Source organism: Gymnoscopelus braueri (genome assembly GCF_963280865.1).
Source record: "Gymnoscopelus braueri genome assembly, chromosome: 23".
Lineage (NCBI taxonomy): Eukaryota > Metazoa > Chordata > Actinopteri > Myctophiformes > Myctophidae > Gymnoscopelus > Gymnoscopelus braueri.
In genome coordinates this window covers 33481891-33487928 of record NC_137625.1, presented here as the reverse complement: position 1 = coordinate 33487928, position 6038 = coordinate 33481891, and positions in this window count along the sequence as shown.

Below are 6038 nucleotides of genomic sequence, written 5' to 3'. Positions count from 1 at the left end.
CTTAAATGCTCTCTCCGTAACATTGCCTATCTACAAGCCCACAACGCGACGCGGACGCCACGTATTGTGGGCTTGTAGATCTGCGAAGAATACACCACCAGGCTTATGTTTCTTTCTGTTGTCAAGAAGTGGGTGTGTACTTAGCTCTGGTCCATACCATGGCGTTAGAAGGAGTTCTCTTTAACGCTATGTGACTTTTCAGCCGTTGCCGCACAGCCGTGGTAGCGCAAGCTCTTGACTTTAGTAAAAAATAAAAGATACACTTTCACTACTCACCAAGACAAAAATGTTTTTAGATGTTGAAAGCCTACTTTCCTTAGTGGGAACACTCTGAGCCACCCACCTTACGTCTAAAATACACTTTTTGACCAGAAAAGAAAATATTCCACCGGATGGATTTTATTTTTAATTGTTTCCACTGCGCCCTCTACAGAACTTGCCAATAGAAAAATCCCATTGACCAGATCTGTAGGGGGCGCAGTAGAATAACTAAGAAAAAAACCCCATCAGGTGGATTATTTTACATTTTGGTCAAAAAGTGTATTTTAGACGTAAGGTGGGGGGCTCAGAGTGTTCCCACTAAGGAAAGTAGGCTTTCAACATCTAAAACCGTTTTTGTTTTGTTGAGTAGCGAAAGTATATGTTTTATTGGGCGGTGAAACCGCCCCTATAAGTGAGATTTGGAAAAATGTACATTTTCCTGCGCTGTGATCTGGGCCCAGGAAATTTGTACAATTATCCTGCGCTGTGATTGTTGATGAGTGTCACATGACACATGTGCATAGCCCTATATAACAAACCATAACTTGAAAAAAACCAAAAATTTGTTTTTTTCAAGTTATGGTTTCGTCCATCATAAAGAGTGTTTCAATAAATGTATTTATCTTTTGTACATGATTGGTTGACTCCATTCAGTATTGTGATTAGCTAGCAAGACACCGCCCACTTCACACAGGGTGTGATTTTTTTTACTACAGACGAGAGGCTGCGCAGCCTGGGGTGTGCGGGCAACGGATGGAAAGTAACATGGCGTTAAGGAGAACTCCTTCTAACGATATGGACCAGAGCTAGGTGTGTAGCCCAGTGGTTTTCAAACAGTGGGTCGGGACCCACTGTTTGGGACGCGGACCAATTTTCATGGGTCGAGAGTAAAATATCCCCTTTTCGTTTTCTTCATTTAAAAAAGAATACATTTATTATTTCAAAATATTATGTATAAGGAACAAAATCACAGCTTTTCATCAATTGAAAACAATTCCAAAATTTTTCAAGTATTTCATGAATAAAATCAAATAAAATCTGCTAGTGAAAATAGCAGATCTACAAGCTTGTTGTGAGCTAGATCTGCTATTTTCACTAGTTTGGGAACTTTGGGTCCCAAACGTCTAATTTCTTTTTTGGGTCTTGAGCTAAAGTGTGAGAACCACTAGCCAACACACAGAGTAAAATGTTCATTTGTTAGTTTAGTTAAATGAATAATGAGGATTTTACTGTGTATGATAAGCCGTTGTTTTAACATTTAATCTAATGTAACTAATGCCAAACTTTGGCTATTCGAAAATAGCAGATAGCCTTGTAGATCTGCAAATTTCAAAAGATTTTAATACAATTTTATACATATGAAAACTTGTGAAATGGGACATTCTGCACGAGTACTTTTACTTTTGGTACTGTCTTTAAGTACATTTTTGATACCAATACTTTTGTACTTTTACTCATGCAAATTTTGATCCGGACTTTTACTTGTAAAAGAGTATTTCTACATTTCAGTATTGATACTTTTAAATTGAGTACTTTTTCCAACACCGCTCATCCGCAGAGTTTTATGTAATAACGCCATCTAGCGGATTTTAATAGGACTAACAAATACTGGGAGATGAATGGAGAAAAAAAACACTTCATGAAAGTGAAAGTTCCACTGAGTTCTTGCAAACTAATTTGCCAATAATGAACATGTGTAAATGTACAATACGAGCTTGGAATTTCACCATTAGGGGCAAGGCCACTTGGCCTTTGGTGTTGTCAATTGTTTGAGGGAACAAAGGCCTTAAATAATGCCCGAGCATTTGATGTCCACATCATTTTGTTTGTAATAGCCGCTGTGAAATAAATAAATGAAAAAGCCTGTTTATTTCACAAAACAATGTATTCATATTTACAAATTACCAATATTTGTACAAAGAAAGGGAAGTGCGGTGTGGGAGGGTTATCAAGGCCTTAGGGCATTGTTTCCCAAACAATGGGTCACGGTCCTATTTTTATGGGTATACTACATATCCTTTTCCCCCCCATTTTTTCTTTTACTAGAAATGTGTAATTTTTATTTCAAAAACATTATAAAAAAATAAGAAAAACATCTAACATGTTCAGAAATTAAATAGAAAGTTCTAAAACAAATCCAGAGAAACGCAACGTTGAGAGCTTGTAGATCTGCTAATTTCACTAGTTTGGGTCCCGGGGAGACATCAAATGTCTTTTTTGAGTCACGAGCAAAAAGGTTTGGGAACCACTGCTTTTTTTTTTTGTAACCCATTTTTTTCACCCGGTGCCAATTTCCTAAGTGATCCTGGGCGCTACACCAGCCCTACACCAGCCCTACACCAGCACTACACCAGTCCCCCACAGCCAGGGAGGCCAGGGCCGAGCTCATGCTTCCTTCAATGCATGAGAGCCAACTGACCTTCTTGTCACCTGACAGGGGGGAGTTTCCCTGGTTAGACGTAGCGTGTGGAAGGAACACGTTATTCCAACCAGTTCCCTTTCCCCTCCATCAGGTGCCCCGGCTGTCATGGGGGAGGCGATATAGCGACCAGGATTACTACATGTTTTTGTGAGGGTATTAACTACCCTAGGAGACACGGGGAGAACATGTAAACTCCACACAGAGTAGGCCCTTTCGCCGACCCACTGGGAACCACTGCTTTAGGGCATATCCGATACATTTTTTGAAGGGCAAACTCAGGGGCCAAGCTGCCATGGACTTCACGGCCCCCATGAGTTTCCTGCACTGGTACAAAATGATATTCAAAAAGGAAACACACTTTCTATTATATACTGCCTAAGATAACACTGTAACTAACTAGAAAGATTACACTCAGAATAGTGCCAATACTATGCAATATATGTTGGTAACAGCCGTGAAGGAAGAAGGCTAACATTTAAAACTACTTGTCAATATGGCTGCTGTGAAATGGGACAATTGAGGTTTGGTTATGTTATTTCGAACGTGACCTTGATATTTGATCTTTTCAGCTACTGACAGCCAAACACGATATCGCACGCACGCACGCACACGCACACGCACACACACACACACACAGTTAGACCCCTGCTGATCCACACCATTAAAAACCTGACAGCTATTACTATTATTAATGCTACAATGTCGGGTTCACAAGACATAACAACAAATATCACCGTGAACATTTCTAATACAACATAAATGTTCGCCAGTGACCTCTATATGGCGGAATCAGGTCAGACTGACCACTGTCCAATCAGAGCAAGTCAGAGGAGGTGACGTCATCAAAACAACACATGGAACTGCAGAGCATAAGAGACGTGACCCCCAGAACCTCAGCAGCATTAATCATTGTCAAGCAGTAATGCGTCTTCCGAGACTCAGACTGAGACAGTTAGATGTCGAGAGTAACACTGAGCCAGGGTAACGCCAAAAAACCCACCAGTATGAAGCTCGGCGTCTTCCAAGCCCCGCCCCCACATCAGGAAACAGAGCAGAACTTCATCGTGGAGAGACAGCAGGAGAACGTGAGCACGCCGCCGCCGTCTGAGAAGGCCTGGAAGGACGAGATGGACCGCATGAAAGGTCTGTGGAAAGAGGTTTTGGACGAAAAGCTCATCTCCGCGGACGAGAAGATCACGGACATGGAGCGGACGATCAGAGATATGGAGAAGGAGAAGAAGACGTCGGAGCTCCAGGTGGTGGCGATGAAGGACGACCTGCTCTTCCAGTCGAAGAGCAAGAAGGCCTTGTTGAACAGAGACAAGTCCTGGAGGGAGCAGCTGGGCCTGATCGAAGGCCTGTGGAAGCAGAGGCTGGAGGAGACCGTGAACGACCACCGGCAGAGATGTGATATGTTGCAGAATGATAACAAAGAGCTCCAGTACCAGCTGGGTCACGTCCGGAAGGAATGGATAGAGCAAGAGACCGATTGGAACAATAAAGAGGTTCTTTGGGACAATGAGAGGACAGCTTTGGAGGAGCGCCTCAACAGCAAGAACCGCAAAAGGATGAGTTTCTGGAAGAAAGTGTTCTTCTGGAGATCACGAAAGGTGACAACAACCGCCGTCCCCAAACCCTCGGCGGAGGCCGAGAAGGCGGTTCCGAAGCCTGCAGTCGCCAAGTTCAAGAAGGTCTTTAAACACACAGGTCCGTGGGGCCCGATAAAGAGAAGGAAGCAGCGTTTTGTCTCCTCCGTGTCAAAGAGAATCAAATCCCCCAAAGATCCAATTTCCAAAGAAGTAAATTTCCGGATTTCCCGCGTAAAACAATCACCTCTGCATTGATTTATTGAAAGAGGTCGACGTTTTGGGAAGAAAGACCTTTCTTGAGACAAGTCAGCCATAATTTCACATAGTGCTTAAAGGACCACCTCACCAGTGCCGGCTTAATGCGTAGGGCTTTAAGTACTGCATCACAGGGCACCAATCTTGGGGGGCACCAAACGGCGGGGAAAAAGTGAAAGAAGACTCAACTATCACGGCAAGAGCGCAGATATTCGACCCAGTGCCAATTTTTCACGCTGTGTTGGAGTCGACACGCACGCGAAACGCAACATGACGAAAAATCTTGTCAGGTGGAAATGGGCATGGAGTTGCTATTTGGGGAGTTGCATAATGATCTAAGGAATCCAACGGAAGAATAATTTGTATGTATGTTTTTTGCATGTACGGTTGAAGAGTTATAGGCCAAAATGTAAATTGGACTGCTATAGCACCATCATGAGGCCGATTTGAAAACCGTATGCTTCCTTGGCCTAGAATGTGCGTGCCAAGTTTCACAGCATTTTGTTCAAAACGGGCCACTCCTGCAAACTTCTTTAAGCCAGTCTTAGCCAATCAGGATGGAATATGAAAAATCGGACAGATCCATCTTGATCACATGACTATAGAGATAGTGTGTACCGATTTGTGTTATGTTTGGACAAAATCTGTATGGAAAAAAAATTAAAAAATCGGACTTGGTGGTGGCGCTCTCACTGGCCAACGTGAAGAAATTGGGCCAGAGGTTCTGCTCTGGCCTCCAGGGAGTGTGCGTGCACAGTTTCACGCTGATCGGTGCCGGAGAGCTGACCACAGACAGAATGATGATGACGGACGGACGGACGGACACACATGGACGGACATACACGGACGGCCATTGAAGAGAAGAGCCCCACTCCCGTTCCGGATTTCATAAATGTTTTTTTTTTTTTTTTTTTTACGTTTTTTTTTTTTGCCAATCAATTAATCCACCGTCACAACTGTAATAATTAAATGTATGTTCACTCCTGCCAGTGAGTGATTTTTATTTTTATTGTTTTTATTTTTATTGTTTTATATTGTGTTAATTAATTCTACCTTTTTAAAATTACTTTCAACCTAACATCTCTATTTTGGGCATGTTATTATAAACATTTTATATCCAATCTATCGGCTCACAACACGTCACTAATGACTAATATTGACTATGGTGCTGATATGGTGCTGACAATAGTTAATGACTATGGTTAATGACTATGGTTAATGACTATGGTGCTGACTGGTTAATGACTATGGCGCTGACAATGGTTAATGACTATGGTTAATGACTAGGGTTAATGACTATGGTTAATGACTAGGGTTAATGACTATGGTTAATGACTATGGTGCTGATGACTATGGTTAAGGACTATGGTTAATGACTATATGGTGCCGAATATGGTTAATGACTATGGTGCTGACTATGGTTAATGACTATGGTGCTGTCTATGGTTATAATGACTATGGTGCTGACTATGGTTAATGACTATGGTCATTAACCATAATTAATTCATAAT